Raw genomic sequence first — 18440 nt, 5'->3', positions numbered from 1 at the left:
TTGTGATATAAAAAGTCAAAATTTTGAAATAAAAATTCCAAATTATGAGCTGAAAAAGTCATAATTCTGAGATAAAAAGTCGGAACTATTAGGTTGAAAGCTATAATTATTTAGATTTAAGAAAACATTTAATTTTATATATATATATATATATATATATATATATATATATATATATATATATATATATATATATATATATATATATATATATATATATATATATATATATATATATATATATATATAAATAAACACATATACATATATATACCTGTATGTATATATATATATTTATATAAATAAACACATATAAATATATATACCTGTATATATATATATATATATATATATATATATATATATATATATATATATATATATATATATATATATATATATATATATATATATATATATATATATATATACATACAGGTATATATATTTATATGTGTTTATTTATATATATATATATATATATATATATATATATATATATATATATATATATATATATATATATATATATATATATATATATGTATGTATATATATATATATATATATATATATATATATATATATATATATATATATATATATATATATATATAAATAAACACATATAAATATATATACCTGTATGTATATATATATATATATATATATACATATATATATATATATATATATATATATATATATATATATATATATATATATATATATATATATATATATATATATATATATATATATATATATATATATATATATATATATATATATATATATATATAAACACACACATAAATACATATATATAGCTGGGGTTACTGTGGTTTTTCCGTTAGAAAGTGCTCAATACTGGGGTAGAGCGGAATATATTTTAGATTTTAAAAATCCTCGGAAGAGCAGGAAAAACCTGCGAAACAGACTTGTATATACAGTATGTATACAGTATGTCATGTAGTAACATTCATAATGACATGTAATATATACATGATGTAAGTATATATGTCATGTAGTAACATTCATAATAACATGTAATATATACATGATGTAAGTATATGTGTCATGTAGTAACATTCATAATAACATGTTTTCTTTATATTGTTTAAATAATATAACTGATTATTACTCACTGCAGACTTTATGAGAGCCAAAACAAAATAAGACATCACTTACTGCACAATGTCTGCTTACGTACAGCGGTTTTATTTGTCAGCAGGTAAGAAGCTGTGAGTGAATGTTAAGGTTGGCGTAACACTATCGTTTCATTTTAATGACATTTTTGCAGTTATGTGCACATGCTCTGTATGGATGTAATATTTTTACAGCTTCCCTTTCGTGGTAAGTGTCTAAAAAGTAATATTTTTTTAAAATTTTTGGAATGGGGAAGTGTGTGTACATTTGGACAAAACTAAGTGTTGATTTTTCCTGTAATGTTATTTTTCTAACCTGGTTTACGCGCGCCCTCTAGTGGCATGTGTGTGCAACTGCAACCCTCAGGTTGACTTATTTACTGCAAAATTGCTCTCTAAAGAGGCTCAAACTTGAGAAAATAGTCATTTTTTCCCCCTTACAATTCTACTGAAAATTCCCCATAAATACAATGTGAGCCCCCAACCCCTTTTTTAAGAGATTTTTTTCAAATCCAATAAAACAAAACCAAAAAAACCCCAAAAAACCCCATCAAAATTCAGTTGGTTGGACATGATTTGGAATGACAAACCACATATGTGGCCCACCACGACATTCTATGTGGCCCACCACGTCATTCTATGTGGCCCACCACGTCATTCTATGTGGCCCACCACGTCATTCTATGTGGCCCACCACGTCATTCTATGTGGCCCACCACGTCATTCTATGTGGCCCACCACGTCATTCTATGTGGCCCACCACGTCATTCTATGTGGCCCACCACGTCATTCTATGTGGCCCACCACGACATTCTATGTGGCCCACCACGTCATTCTATGAGGCCCGCCAAAGCCTGGAAAAAATGGGTTTCTAAAAAATACCTATTTTTTTAAATTATTTTTTGACTAAATGCATTCGTTCTTTCAATTTCGACAGAAAAAAAATGCATAATTTAAACTTTAATATTATCTGATCATGCCAATTATATTATTATATACTGTATTGCAAAACTATTTTTGTGAGATAAAACCAAATAGCTAAATATCTGCTTGTCACCTTTATTGACCCAAAAGCGGTGAAGTTGTCACGTTGTGTAAATGGTAAATAAAAAGAGAATACAACAAATCCTTTTGAACTTATATTCAATTGAATAGACTGCAAAGACAAGATATTTCATGTTCACACTCAGAAACTTTTATTTTTGTTTGCAAATAATCATGAACTTAGAATTTAATGGCAGCAACATATTGCAGGGGAATTCTTACCACTGTGTTACATGGCCTTTCCTTTTAACAACACTCATTTTTGAAGCTTTTCAGGTGGAATTCTTTCCCATTCTTGCTTGATGTACAGCTTAAGTTGTTCAACAGTCCGGGGGTCTCCCTTGTGCTATTTTAGGCTTCATAATGCACCACACATTTTCAATGGGAGACAGGTCTGGACTACAGGCAGGCCAGTCTAGTACCCGCACTCTTTTACTACGAAGCCACGCTGTTGTAACACATGGCTTGGCATTGTCTTGCTGAAATAAGCAGGGGCGTCCATGATAACAACATATGTTGCTCCAAAAGCTGTATGTACCTTTCAGCATTAATGGCGCCTTCACAGATGTGTAAGTTACCCATGTCTTGGCCACTAATACACCCCCATACCATCACACATGCTGCCTTTTACACTTTGCGCCTAGAACAATCCGGATGGTTCTTTTCCTCTTTGGTCACGACGTCCACAGTTTCCAAAAACAATTTGAAATGTGCACTCATCAAACCACAGAACACTTTTACACTTTGTATCAGTCCATCTTAGATGAGGTCGGGCCCAGCGAAGCCGGCGGCGTTTCTGGGTGTTGTTGATAAATGGCTCTGGCTTTGCATAGTAGAGTTTTAACTTGCACTTACAGATGTAGCGACCAACTACATAATATAATATACATAATATATATATATATACATAATATATTATATACATAATATAATATATCTGTATATAAATTATTCTGTACACATATTATGTATATATTTGTATATATGTTAGATTTTTATTTTTATTTTTATAATTTTTTAAATTTTTATTCTTATTTTTTTATTTTTATTTTTTATATATTATTTTTTTAATTTTTAATTTGAAATTTTTTAAAAATTTTTTAAATTTAATTTTTATAGCTTTTTTAGTCTATTTATACCTGCATTGTCCTTTCCATCCTTACACTTTCCATCATTGTAACTGAGCTACTGTGTTGAAAAATTTCCCTTGTGGATCATTAAAGTTTGTCTAAGTCTAAGTCTAAGTCAACTGTTGTTACTGACAGTGGGTTTCCTGAAGTGTTCCTGAGCCCATGTGGTGATATCCTTTACACACCGATGTCACTTTTTGATGCAGTACCACCTGAGGGACGTAAGGTGTGTAATATCATGGCTTACGAGCAGTGATTTCTCCACATTCTCTGAACCTTTTGATGACATTACGTAGCGTAGATGGTGAAATCCCGAAATTCCTTGCAACAGCTTGGTTGAGAAATGTTGTTCTTCAACAATTTGCTCAGGCATTTGTTGACAAAGTGGTGACCCTCGCCCCGTCCTTGTTTGTGAACGACTGAGCATTTCATGGAAGCTGCTTTTATACCCAATCATGGCACCCACCTGTTCCCAATTAGCCTGTTCACCTGTGGGATGTTCCAAATAAGTCTTTGATGAGCATTCCTCGACTTTCTCACTCTTTTTTGCCACTTGTGAAACATATTGCAGGCATCAAATTCCAAATGAGCTAATATTTTCAAAAAAGAACAAAGTTTTCCAGTTTCTGGGTGTTGTTGATAAATTTGCATAGTAGAGTTTCAACTTGCACTTACAGATGACACTTTTTTTTGCATGCATGCACAATTGATTTCATTACACCTGATTTGAGTCCAACAAGTTTTATTGAAGATGTAACATTTAGACACAGATTAGATGCATCGCTCTACAGGACAATGTTGCTTCTTTTTTCTCTTTCTTTCCTGCTGTTGCTGCAGCACAAAGCCTTCTTCTCTGCAAGTTTTAAAAAACAACAACATTTTTGATAATGTAGTCCAGGGGTCACCAACCTTTTTGAAAGCAAGAGCTACTTTTTGGGTAGTGATTAATGCGAAGGGCTACCAGTTTGATACACACTTCAATAAATTGCCAGAAATAGCCAATTTGCTCAATTTACCTTTAACTCTATGTTACTATTAATAATTAATGATATTTACACTTAATTGAACGGTTTAAAAGAGGAGAAAACACGAAAAAAATGACAATTAAATTTTGAAACATAGTTTATCTTCCATTTCGACTCTTTAAAATTAAAAATTCAACCGAAAAAAAGAAGAGAAAAACTAGCTAATTCGAATGTTTTTGAAAAAATTCAAAAAATAATTTATGGAACATCATTAGTAATTTTTCCTGATTAAGATTAATTTTAGAATTTTGATGACATGTTTTAAACAGGTTAAAATCCAATCTGCACTTTGTTAGAATATATAACAAATTGGACCAAGCTATATTTCTAACAAAGACAAATCATTATTTCTTCTAGATTTTCCAGAACAAAAATTTTAAAAGAAATTCAAAAGACTTTGAAATAAGATTTAAATTTGATTGTACAGATTTTCTAGATTTGCCAGAATAATTTTTTTGAATTTTAATCATAATAAGTTTGAAGAAATATTTCACAAATATTCTTCGTCGAAAAAACAGGAGCTAAAATGAAGAATTAAATTAAAATGTATTTATTATTCTTTACAATAAAAAAATAAATTTACTTGAACATTGATTTAAATTGTCAGGAAAGAAGAGGAAGGAATTTAAAAGGTAAAAAGGTATATGTGTTTAAAAATCCTGAAATCATTTTTAAGGTTGTATTTTTTCTCTAAAATTGTCTTTCTGAAAGTCATAAGAAGCAAAGTTAAAAAAATAATGAATTTATTTAAACAAGTGAAGACCAAGTCTTTAAAATATTTTCTTGGATTTTCAAATTCTATTTGAGTTTTGTCTCTCTTAGAATTAAAAATGTCGGGCAAAGCGAGACCAGCTTGCTAGTAAATAAATAAAGTTTAAAAATCCTAAAATCATTTTTAAGGTTGTATTTTTTCTCTAAAATTGTCTTTCTGAAAGTTATAAGAAACAAAGTAAAAAAAATTATGAAATTATTTAAACAAGTGAAGACCAAGTCTTTAAAATATTTTCTTGGATTTTCGAATTCTATTTGAATTTTGTCTCTCTTAGAATTAAAAATGTCGGGCAAAGCGAGACCAGCTTGCTAGTAAATACATAAAGTTTAGAAATCCTAAAATCATTTTTAAGGTTGTATTTTTTCTCTAAAATTGTCTTTCTGAAAGTTATAAGAAGCAAAGTAAAAAAATTAATGAATTTATTTAAACAAGTGAAGACCAAGTCTTTAAAAATTTTTTCTTGGATTTTCAAATTCTATTTGAGTTTTGTCTCTCTTAGAATTAAAAATGTCGGGCAAAGCGAGACCAGCTTGCTAGTAAATAAATAAAGTTTAAAAATCCTAAAATCATTTTTAAGGTTGTATTTTTTCTCTAAAATTGTCTTTCTGAAAGTTATAAGAAGCAAAGTAAAAAAAATTATGAATTTATTTAAACAAGGGAAGACCAAGTCTTTAAAATATTTTCTTGGATTTTCAAATTCTATTTGAGTTTTGTCTCTCTTAGAATTAAAAATGTCGGGCAAAGCGAGACCAGCTTGCTAGTAAATAAATACAATTTAAAAAATAGAGGCAGCTCACTGGTAAGTGCTGCTATTTGAGCTATTTTTAGAACAGGCCAGCGGGCTACTCATCTGGTCCTTACGGGCTACCTGGTGCCCGCGGGCACCGCGTTGGTGACCCCTGATGTAGTCCTATTTGTATGTACTGCATCCCGCATACAATCACAGGAAGATCTCCTTGCGGCAAACATATCTTGTGTTGAGTACAAATGTAAAGAAATAGAAAGAATGCAGGTTGAAGAGAAGGCTATGTTCTCTGGGTAGATAGAGAGTTTCTACATTAGGTCACCATGACCAGTTGCAGGGCGAGAAAACAAAAAATGGACAAAGGCACCGACAACACAGAGATGATGTCATCTTTGTACACATGGAAGTCATTGATGATGTTCCTTTGGAATGTTAAGACCGAGCTTTTCTGTAGGCAGGACAAATGGTCCGTAGACGGCAAATAGGTCGATTAGCACCAGACTTCCGAGATGACAACGACATGACGTGACTATGAGGTGTGGGAGTGCTTAACTGGCTGTCAATCAAACCAGGAGACTTTGCTATAATTTAGTCTAGTTTCCCGAATCGCCTGGCTTTGACTTTTCACGCTCCTTCTTAGACGTGACCCTGTAGGGTTGCAAAATTCTGGGAATATTCAAAGTTCGAAACTTTCCATGGGAATTGACAGGAATGTATGGGAGTGCGGAAATACCAAGTTCTCAAAGCCCTTCACTGGCTCCCTGTTCCACTCAGGATTGGATACAAAGTCTTCCTACTAACCCCACCAGTGCCTCCGTGGAAATGCCCCCCCCTCTACCTCAAAGAACTGCTCACCCCCAAATCCTAACCTCCTCCAACCTCCGAGGACAAAGCTGCGAACAATGGGAGACCGGGCTTTCTGCTCCGCCGCTCCCAGTCTGTGGAACGCTCTCCCTGACCACCTGAGGGCACCACAGACTGTGGATGCTTTTAAAAAAGGCTTAAAAACCCTTCTTTTTAAAAAAAGCCTTTTTTTTTTTTTTAGATATATGCGCGTTAGTTCTAGCTATTAGGCTGTTCAAAGGGCCTACGGTGAACGCAAGAACACCCCCGTGGTAAGTATTTCATACGCTGACACTGATAACACACGACTACAGAACTCTAATGCAAAGATGTAACGATAAAATGTATTCCCCCTTAGGGTTTTCACACAGAACCCAGCAAAATGAGACATGGTGGACTGAGGCTGTAGGAGCCATCCTGGGATGGACAAGGGGAAAAACACGGGGTGTATAAAGAATGGTGTTTGACGGTACGCACGGGAAGGAGATATCATTTTGTCTCTATTCACCCCACAGGTGTGCATGCTTTAGAACCTGCTTGTGGCGTTCGCTTGTCAAATAAAAGACGTCTTTGTTCAACGTTTCATCACCGGCGTCATCCTTGATCCATCACACAACCACGCCATCCTTCTACCTTTGACCAGAGATACGACCAAACCAACTGGTTTGGTAAAACAGATTTAAAGGGTGCATCCATCCATCTTCAGCCGCTTATCCGGAATCGGGTCGCGGGGACAACAGCTCCAGCAGAGACCCCCAGACTTCCCTCTCCAGAGCAACATTAGCGACTTCCTCCTGGGGAATCCCGAAGCGTTCCCAGGCCAGAGAGGAGATGTAATCCCCCCATCTGGTCCTTGGCCTGCCGCGGGGTCTCCTCTCAGTGGGACGTGCAACGAGGACCTCCCTAGGGAGACGCTCGTGAGGCATCCGCACGAGATGCCCGAACCACCTAAGCTGGCTCCTTTCCAAGCGAAGGAGCAGCGGCTCTACTCCGAGTCTTTCTCAGGTGACTGAACTTCTCACCCTATCTCTAAGGGAGATGCCAGCCACCCTTCTGAGGAAACTCATTTCGGCCGCTTGTATCCGCAATCTTATTCTTTCGGTCATGACCCACACTTCATGACCATAGGTGAGAGTAGGAATGTAGATAGCTCGGTAGACCGAGAGCTTTGCCTTCTGGCTCAGCTCTCGTTTCGTCACAACAGTGCGGCAGAGAGACTGCAATACTGCCCCAGCTGCTCTGATTGTCCGGCTGATTTCCTTCTCCATCTTTCCCTCACTCGTGAACAAGACCCCAAGATACTTAAACTCCTCCACCTGGGACAGAGTCTCGTCCTCTACCTGGACTGTACAATCCATCGGTTTCCTGCTGAGAACCATGGCCTCAGATTTGGAGATGCTGATCCTCATTCCAGCCGCTGAACACTCGGCTGCGAACCGATCCAGTGAGAGCTGAAGGTCACGAACCGAAGGTGCCATCAGGACCACATCATCTGCAAACAGCAGTGACGCAACCTCTAGCCCCCCGAGACGTATACCCTCTCCGCCATGGCCACGACTCCGCCTAGAAATCCTGTCCATGAAAATCACAAAGGGTGCTGGAGTGAAAGCACCGTGAGAATCTAGTCAAGTGCCATTGGAGTATCGGTCTAAGGACCATCAGGGGATAAACTGGAATCTAGTAGAGTGCCATCGGAGTATCGGTCTAAGGAATATCAGGGGATAAACTGGAATCTAGTCAAGTGCCATCGGAGTATTGGTGTAAGGAATATCAGGGGATAAACTGGAATCTAGTCAAGTGCGATTGGAGTATCGGTCTAAGGAACATCAGGGGATAAACTGGAATCTAGTCAAGTTGCCATCGGAGTATTGGTCTAAGGAACATCAGGGGATAAACTGGAATCTAGTCAAGTGCCATCGGAGTATCGGTCTAAGGAATATCAGGGGATTAACTGGAATCTAGTCAAGTGCCATCGGAGTATCGGTCTAAGGAACATCAGGGGATAAACTGGAATCTAGTCAAGTGCCATAAGAGTATCGGTGTAAGGAATATCAGGGGCCGAACTGGAATCTAGTCAAGTGCCATCGGAGTATCCGTGTAAGGAACATCAGGGGATAAACTGGAATATAGTCAAGTGCCATCAGAGTATCGGTCTAAGGAACATCAGGGGATAAACTGGAATCTAGTCAAGTGCCATCGGAGTATCGGTCTAAGGAGCATCAGGGGATGAACTGGAATCTAGTCAAGTGCCATCAGAGTATCGGTGTAAGGAATATCAGGGGATAAACTGGAATCTAGTCAAGTGCCATCGGAGTATCCGTGTAAGGAACATCAGGGGATAAACTGGAATCAGGTCAAGTGCCATCGGAGTATCGGTCTAAGGAACATCAGGGGATAAACTGGAATCTAGTCAAGTGCCATCGGAGTATCAGTGTAAGGAATATCAGGGGATAAACTGGAATCTAGTCAAGTGCCATCAGAGTATCGGTCTAAGGAATATCAGGGGATAAACTGGAATCTAGTCAAGTGCCATCAGAGTATCGGTGTAAGGAATATCAGGGGATGAACTGGAATCAGGTCAAGTGCCATCGGAGTATCGGTTAAGTTAAGTTAAAGTTAAAGTACCAATGATTGTCACACACACACTAGGTGTGGTGAAATTTGTCCTCTGCATTTGACCCATCCCCTTGTTCACCCCCTGGTGTAAGGAACATCAGGGGATAAACTGGAATCTAGTCAAGTGCCATCGGAGTATCGGTCTAAGGAATATCAGGGGATAAACTGGAATCTAGTCAAGTGCCATCGGAGTATCGGTCTAAGGAACATCAGGGAATAAACTGGAATCTAGTCAAGTGCCATCGGAGTATCGGTCTAAGGAATATCAGGGGATAAACTGGAATCTAGTCAAGTGCCATCGGAGTATCGGCCTAAGGAACATCACGGGATGAACTGGAATCTAGTCAAGTGCCATCGGAGTATCGGTCTAAGGAACATCAGGGGATAAACTGGAATCTAGTCAAGTGCCATCGGAGTATTGGTCTAAGGAACATCAGGGGATAAACTGGAATCTAGTCAAGTGCCATCGGAGTATCGGTCTAAGGAATATCAGGGGATAAACTGGAATCTAGTCAAGTGCCATCGGAGTATCGGTCTAAAGAATATCAGGGGATAAACTGGAATCTAGTCAAGTGCCATCGGAGTATCGGTCTAAGGAACATCAGGGGATTAACTGGAATCTAGTCAAGTGCCATCGGAGTATCTGTCTAAGGAACATCAGGGGATAAACTTGAATCTAGTCAAGTGCCATCGGAGTATCGGTGTACGGAATATCAGGGGATAAACTGGAATCTAGTCAAGTGCCATCAGATTATCGGTGTAAGGAATATCAGGGGATAAACTGGAATCTAGTCAAGTGCCATCGGAGTATCGGTCTAAGGAACATCAGGGGATAAACTGGAATCTAGTCAAGTGCCATCGGAGTATCGGTGTAAGGAATATCAGGGGATAAACTGGAATCTAGTCAAGTGCCATCGGAGTATCGGTCTAAGGAATATCAGGGGATAAACTGGAAACCAGGTTGTCTGAATTTTGGTATATGGGAGAAGTTTGATATAGTAATTCCCCGAGTGCATCAGCCAATCGACACACGCAAATTACAGTAGCAACAGATTTTATTTGGTTCATAAAGACACACAAAAAGCGTTTATGAGCTGCGCAAGCCGGATCCGAATCCCGATCGAAACCCTTTCGGATTTACATTCACGTGAAAGTTGAGAGACTAAACAGTGACAAGACAAAACAGTCACGATGCTTCATGCAGTGCTACCTCAATAAAGAGTTACATAGAGGCACGGTAGTAAAACAAACAGGATAAAACAGACGGGAGTGCAACTCCCTTGTCCTTAAAGGTTTAAATGACAGAAAAGCTGTGATCTTTATGTCAAGCGGGCAGTATTCACACTTTCAACCATCACTTTAGTAATCCAACCGTCTTGGCGTAAATTCCGAGGGTGCGTTCACACTTGTCACGGTCCATTTGGTCAAAAGGAAACTTGACCCTGCATCATCCCAACCTTGCTGTGCACCAAACAATGTGTACTGAGAGACGGGAAAAGCTGGTGCGGTTCACTTTAAACGGACCAAAGACACAAAGCTGTGTTAAAACGAGCATGCAGGAACGACAAATATGTAGGAGAAAATTCACCCTAAGTGCTGTCTCTCTGTTCTCTACTTGTGTGAGTAACAACTGTGCTCTTTAAAAGTATTTTTTACACACCGATCCAAGGTGGTAAGTACACTAGAACAGGGGTGTCAAACTCATTTTCATTGAGGGCCACAAGGCAGTAATGGCTGCTTTCAGAGGGCCGCATTTTAAAAAGGTATTTACATTATGCACGCGGGTAATAACCTGTGATTAATCATGATTAATCGAAATGCATAGGCATTTGATTATTTTATTTTTTGCTTTAAAATCATAAACAAAGGTGACAAGCAGATGCTTAACTATTTGTTTTTATGTCACAAAAATAGTTTTGCAACACAGTATGTGATAATATAATTGGCATGATCAGACAATAATAAAGTTTAAAATATGCATTTTTTTGGTCAAAATTTAAAGAACAAATGCATTTAGTAAAAAAAAAAAAAAAAAAATAATTGAAAAAAAAAAAATAATAATTGAAAAAAAAAAATATATATATATATCTATATATATATATATATATATAGATATATATATATATATATATATATATACATATATATATATATGTATATATATATATATATATATATATTTGGAGGGAAGTGCGTCAGCACCCTGCAGTAGAAAAGGTCACCGCCTCTGGCAATGGTGTCGAGGGTGGAGCACCATCAACTAGGGGCGGGTCATGTGTGGGACGGCGAGACACAGCTGGCAGGGGATTAGATTTCACAGGTGGTACGTGTTAATCGAATCATCTGTTGTCTTTACCAGTAAGCAGCCGGGAGCAGAGAAGGGTGGAGGATTGGGAGTGACGGCAACGTCACGACATGCCGAAAGACATTTTTGAAAAAGTTTGTTAAAAACATTAAAAACTTTGCTAAACCTGCACGCTTGGCTCTTGTGCCGTGTCTACAGTGGAGCTGCTAGCTAGGAAGCCACTTCCACAATATTTTATTAAAACCTATTTTTTGCAGGCCTTTGCGGGGCCACATAAAATGATGTGGCTGGCCAGAACTGGCCCCCGGGCCTTGAGTTTGACACCTGTGACATTAACCCTCAATTCGACGCAGCAGACGGCTTTTTGGTTTTGAATATTTATGTTCCGTCACGTAATATGTCACGTAAGCGCTTTAAAAGTACATTTCTGGCGCTTTTGTTCAAATCTAAGCTAATAAATAATAGCTGAATTGAAAGATAATGTTTGGTCTTGGAATATTTGAGCTCAGTCATGAAATAGTACAGGCCAAAAGTTTGGACACACCTTCTCATCTCAATGCGTTTTCTTTATTTTCATGACTATTTACATTGTAGATTGTCACGTCAAAACTAGGAATGAACACATGTGGAGTTATGTACTTCACAAAAAAAAAGGTGAAATAACTGAAAACATGTTTTATATTCTAGTTTCTTCAAAATAGCCACCCTTTGCTCTGACTACTGCTTTGCACACTCTTGGCATTCTCTTCATGAGCTTCAAGAGGTAGTCACCTTCACAGGTGTCATAGTTTTGATGCCTTCAGTGACAATCTACAAGGTAAAAAACCATTAAAATAAAGAAAACACATTGAAATGAGAAGGTGTGTCCAAACGTTTGGCCACACCAAAGTACGACCAAAGCTTGAGTTTTGTTAGCCAGCAACATATTTTGGGAAAAGTAATGAAAAAAATCTGATATTTTGATACTAGTAATTAAAATTTTCACTTATTACGCAAACTGGTACTACGTTTTGATATAAAATGTCTGTTTGTAGCATAGTTTCTTCAAAATAACCACCCTTTGCTCTAATTACTGCTTTTGCACACTCTTGGCATTCTCTCCATGAGCTTCAAGCACACCTGTGTAGTGAAAACCATTTCAGGTGAGTATCTAATAATAGAAAAGCGTGATATAAAATCTAATCCATTATTATTATTATTATTATTAGGTGACTACCTCTTGAAGCCCATGGAGAGAATGCCAAGAGTGTGCACTGCAAAAAGTCAGTGTTCAAAAACAAGAAAAAAAAAAACCAAAATACAAAAATGAGGGGTATTTTACTTGAACTAAGCAAAATTATCTGCCTATAGAACAAGAAAATTTGGCTTGTCAAAACAAGTAAAACACTCGAACATAAAATCTGCTTAGTGCAGGGGTGTCCAAACTTTTTCCACTGAGGGCCGCACATTGAAAAATCCAAGCTAGCAGGGGCCATTTTGATATTTTTTATTTTAAAAACCAATACAATATATGTATAAAAAATATACATTTAGGCTTCCACTCAGGCTTGATCCCCAAAAGGGTTTTGGTCCGAAAAATATAAAAAACGTGTCATTATTATTATTATTATTTGTGTTATTATTCAAGTTTTTAAATCTCTAGATCAACATTAGGTCTGTCAATATAAACATTTTTAAAGATTTAAATTGTATGCTCTTTTTGTCAAAGAAAACCCTTTTTTTTTTAAATGAAAAAAACACAAAATATGCAATATTTTCACCCAATAAAATTTTTAAGTGGGATATTTGAGATTATATAATAATTGGAGCCTTAAAAAGGTCAATAACTCATAACACCATTGATTGTAATTCATTATTATTTTTTGAGCAATGACACTTAAAAACTAATCACACTAAAATTGTAGGGGATCCAAAAAGGGTCATACTCATTAAAGTGTTAAAAAATAAATTATAAATTTTTTTTTTTTTTTACCGTTTACTTTTAACACAATAATCTCGGGATCAACTTCAGATCTGTCAATTATAAGTTTTATTGTTGTTTATGTTTTTTGTTTGTTCGTTTTAGGCCCTTTAAAAAAAAACAGCTTGTTTTTTTACATGGCAAACACAAAATATGCAACATTTTCCCCCAAAAAATATCTCAAAATATTTAATGTGACGTAATTGGAGCCTTGAATAGGTCAATAATTCATAATGACATTGATTTTGATTATGTGGGCTCTGTACCGAGGATGTCGTTGTGGCTTGTACAGCCCTTTGAGACACTTGTGATTTAGGGCTATATAAATAAACATTGATTGATTGATTGATTGATTATTATTTTTTAAAGAAAGAAACAGCCTACATCAGTGGTCCCCAACCACCGGGCCGCGCCCCGGTACCGTTCCGCGGACCGATTGGTACCGGGCCGCGCAAGAAATTTAATTTAAAAAATTTTTTAAAAAAAATTTTAAAAAAAAAAATAAAAAAAAAATTAAATCAACATAAAAAACACAATATATAATGACATTGATTTTGATTCATTATTATTTTTTAAAGAAAGAAACAGCCTACATCAGTGGTCCCCAACCACCGGGCCGCGGCCCGGTACCTGTCCGCGGACCGATTGGTACCGGGCCGCGCAAGAAATTTAATTTAAAAAAAAAATAAATAAAAAAAAAAATAAAATAATAATTTAAAAAAAAAATTAAATCAACATAAAAAACACAATATATACATTATATATCAATATAGATCAATAGAGTCTGCAGGGATACAGTCCGTAAGCACACATGATTGTATTTCTTTTTGAAAAAAAAAAAAAAATCCCCCCCCCTCCCCTTTCCCCCCCCCCGGTCCGTGGGACAAATTTTCAAGCGTTGACCGGTCCCCAGCTACAAAAAGGTTGGGGACCACTGGCCTACATGGCAGCTTTGTGTGATTAGAGTAAACATTGCTACATTTTCTTCTTACATTTCACCTGTTTGCTCTTTAAATACCACTTTTAATGTTTGTTATTTTTTTCAATCGTATTTTTAAAATGTGCCGTTAAAAAATGACCTGCGGGCCACAAAATGGCCCCCGGGCCGCACTTTGGACACCCCTGGCTTAGTGAAAAGAATGACCTTATCAGACAGAAAATAAGCAAATATCACCCTTATTTGTGATATTTAATCTTACTTAGATTTCACTTTTTGCAGTGTGCAAAGCAGTCGTCAGAGCAAAGGGTGGCTATTTTGAAGAAACTAGAATAGAAAAACATGTTTTTAGTTATTTCACCTTTTTTGTTGTTGTTGTCAAGTACATAACTCCACATGTGTTCATTCCTAGTTTTGATGTGACTATCTACAATGTAAATAGTCATGAAAATAAAGAATTGCCTGTGTTACATGTCAATCAATCAATCAATCAATCAATGTCACATGAGCTGTCCAATCAGGTGCAAATGTTCTCCCGTGCAAAATAACACCGAAGCCGAGTAGCTCCTTTTCACAACCACAAGTGTGAACGCAGCCTCAAAGCGGTGAAGCGGCGGTCGGTCAAAAAAAAAGAAAACACTTGCCGACATGCAGGTAATGGTGCAGGTGATAGATATGACAGCGGGTCGTTTACTTTTGCCTCATTCCCGTGAGAACCCTGCGTGCGACCGACTCGCTAAGGAGCTGGGATTATCCAGGCCTGGCTGCAATGTGCTCAAACAACCACCGGGTGGCACCATCTTTCCTCTTTACTGCTTCAAGTGGGGGAACGAGGCAAAAAGCAAGCCCGGACCCACCGTACACACAAACAATAAATACAGTGTATAAAACATAATTTCATATCAATATATTAAAATATTATTCAAAATAATATCTCGGGACAATATCACAATATGAAATCGGCTGATAAATAGCTGCTAGGCTTACACAGAGATATATATTTATATGTATATATATATATATATATTATATATTGAAGCATCTGTTGTTGTGTGGATGACTTTTAGGTTTCCAGGTTTGCCCCTTTTTCAGGCGGGTGGCGGTACAATCCAGAGAGCTTCTTTTTAAACTTTTGCTTTCTTTTCCTCCCGACAATAACAACACGCCCACAGTACACAGTCCCCATGATAATAAGAGTCATAATTAGAGATGTCCGATAATGGCTTTTTTGCCGATATATCCGATATTGCCCAACTCTTAATTACAGATACCGATATCAACCGATACCGATATATACAGTCGTGGAATTAACACATTATTATGCCTAATTTGGACAACCAGGTATGGTGAAGATAAGGTACTTTAAAAAAAAATATATATATAATAAAAAAAGATAAATAAATTAAAAACATTTTCTTGAATAAAAAAGAAAGTAAAACAATATAGAAACAGTTACCATATTTTTCGACTTATGTGTGAAATTATTAGTGTTGCTGAGTCAAGTTTGGTTTTGGAATTGGATTGCATTGTTATGGTATTGCTGTGTATTGTTTTGTTGGATTGATTAATTTAAAAAAAAAAAATAAAAAAAAATCGATTAAAAAAAAAAGACAATCGATTCCGAATCGCACAACGTGAGAATCGAGATTCGAATTCAAATCGATTTTTTCCCACACCCCTAGTATCTTGTTTTTTATGTTAATTTAATTAAAAAAAACAAAAAAAAACAACCCAATACCGATAATTAAAAAAACGATACCGATAATTTCCGATATTACATTTTTTATTTTTTTTTGCATGAAATAAAATGCATTTTAAAGCATTTATCGGCCGATATTATCGGACATCTCTAAATGGGTTTCCAGGTTTCCCCCTTTTTCAGGCGGTACAATCCAGAGAGTCAAGTTTGGTTTTGGAATTGGATTGCATTGTTATGGTATTGCTGCGTATTGTTTTGTTGGATTGAATAATAAAAAAAATAAAATAAAAAAAAAATAAAATAAAAAAAAAAAATGAATAAATAAATAAATTGATTTTTAAAAAATGAGAATCGATTCTGAATCGCACAACGCAAGAATCAAATTCTAATTCGAATAGATTTTTTCCCACACCCCTAGTATCTTGTTTTTTATGTTGATTTAATAAAAAAATAATAAAAAAAAACCAATACCGATAATAAAAAAAAACGATACCGATAATTTCCGATATTACATTTTTTTTTTGTTGTTGCATTAAATAAAATGCATTTTAAAGCTTTTATCGGCCGATATTATCGGACATCTCTAAATGGGTTTCCAGGTTTCCCCCTTTTTCAGGCGGTACAATCCAGAGAGTCAAGTTTGGTTTTGGAATTGGATTGCATTGTTATGGTATTGCTGCGTATTGTTTTGTTGGATTGATTAATTTAAAAAAATAATAAAAAAAATAAAAAAATAAAATAAAATAAAAAAATAATTGATTAAAAAAAAAAGAGAATCGATTCTGAATCGCACAACGTAAGAATCAAATTCTAATTCGAATATATTTTTTCCCACACCCCTAGTATCTTGTTTTTTATGTTGATTTAATTAAAATTTAAAAAAACAACAACCCAATACCGATAATAAAAAAAACGATACCGATAATTTCCGATATTAAATTTTTTATTTTTTTTTGCGTGAAATAAAATGCATTTTAAAGCCTTTATCGGCCGATATTATCGGACATCTCTAAATGGGTTTCCAGGTTTCCCCCTTTTTGAGGCGGTACAATCCAGAGAGTCAAGTTTGGTTTTGGAATTGGATTGCATTGTTATGGTATTGCTGCGTATTGTTTTGTTGGATTGATTAATTTAAAAAAAAAAAAAAAAAAAAAAAAAAAAAAAAAAAAAAAAAAAAAAAATTGATTTTTAAAAAATGAGAATCGATGCTGAATCGCACAACGTAAGAATCAAATTCTAATTCGAATACATTTTTTCCCACACCCCTAGTATCTTGTTTTTTATGTTGATGTAATAAAAAATAAATAAAAAAAACCTAATACCGATAATAAAAAAAACGATACCGATAATTTCCGATATTACATTTTTTTTTTTTTTTGCATTAAATAAAATGCATTTTAAAGCATTTAACAGCCGATAATAACATTTTCTTGAATAAAAAAGAAAGTAAAACAATATAAAAACAGTTACCGTATTTTCCTGAGTATAAGTCGCAGTGCGACTTATACTCAGGAGCGACTTATGTGTGAAATTATTAGTGTTGCTGAGTCAAGTTTTGGAATGGGATTGCATTGTTATGGTGTTGCTGTGTATTGTTTTGTTGGATTGATTAATTGAAAAAAAAAAAAAAAAAAAAAAAAAAAAAAAAAGAAAAAGAAAAAAAAAGAAAAGATAATCGATTATGAATCGCACAACGTGAGAATCGAGATTCGAATTCGAATTGATTTTTTCCCACACCCCTAGTATCTTGTTTTTTATGTTAATTTAATTAAAAAAAACAAAAAAACAACCCAATACCGATAATAAAAAAAACGATACCGATAATTTCCGATATTATTATTATTATTATTTTTTGCATGAAATAAAATGCATTTTAAAGCATTTATCGGACATCTCTAAATGGGTTTCCAGGTTTCCCCCTTTTTCAGGCGGTACAATCCAGAGAGCTTTTTATTTTTAATTTTTTTTTATACCTTTGCTTTCTTTCCTCACATCTCCCTCCCGACAACAACAACACGCCCACAGTACACAGTCCCCATGACAACGAGAGTCATAATCATAACAAAAGGTACGGAATACAATATAAATGTCAAGACGGTAAGAATAGAAAAATATCAATAGAAATGAAAGGTACAGTATCAGAGAGAGTGTGTGTACTTGTGAGTCTTTGTTGTCCTTTTTCTTGCTGCTGTTTGGCTCCGGTTGTTGGTAAGTAG

The 18440-nt window shown here is 35.5% G+C and overlaps 1 protein-coding gene across 2 annotated transcripts in view; it reads right to left on the bottom strand.

Moving 5' to 3' along the window:
- Positions 1 to 17757: 17757 nt before the first annotated feature.
- The window catches only part of LOC133646008 (paralemmin-1-like), an 84232-nt gene continuing 83549 nt past the window's right edge, over positions 17758 to 18440 (bottom strand). For both annotated transcript variants that reach the window (XM_062040945.1, XM_062040946.1), the window contains exon 6: positions 17758 to 18440. This exon is cut by the window's right edge and continues 577 nt beyond it. The gene's annotated coding sequence lies outside the window, so the exon portion shown is untranslated.

Source organism: Entelurus aequoreus, linkage group LG03, assembly GCF_033978785.1.
Source record: "Entelurus aequoreus isolate RoL-2023_Sb linkage group LG03, RoL_Eaeq_v1.1, whole genome shotgun sequence".
Classification (NCBI taxonomy): Eukaryota; Metazoa; Chordata; class Actinopteri; order Syngnathiformes; family Syngnathidae; genus Entelurus; species Entelurus aequoreus.
This window is presented reverse-complemented; position numbering and strand designations above follow the sequence as displayed.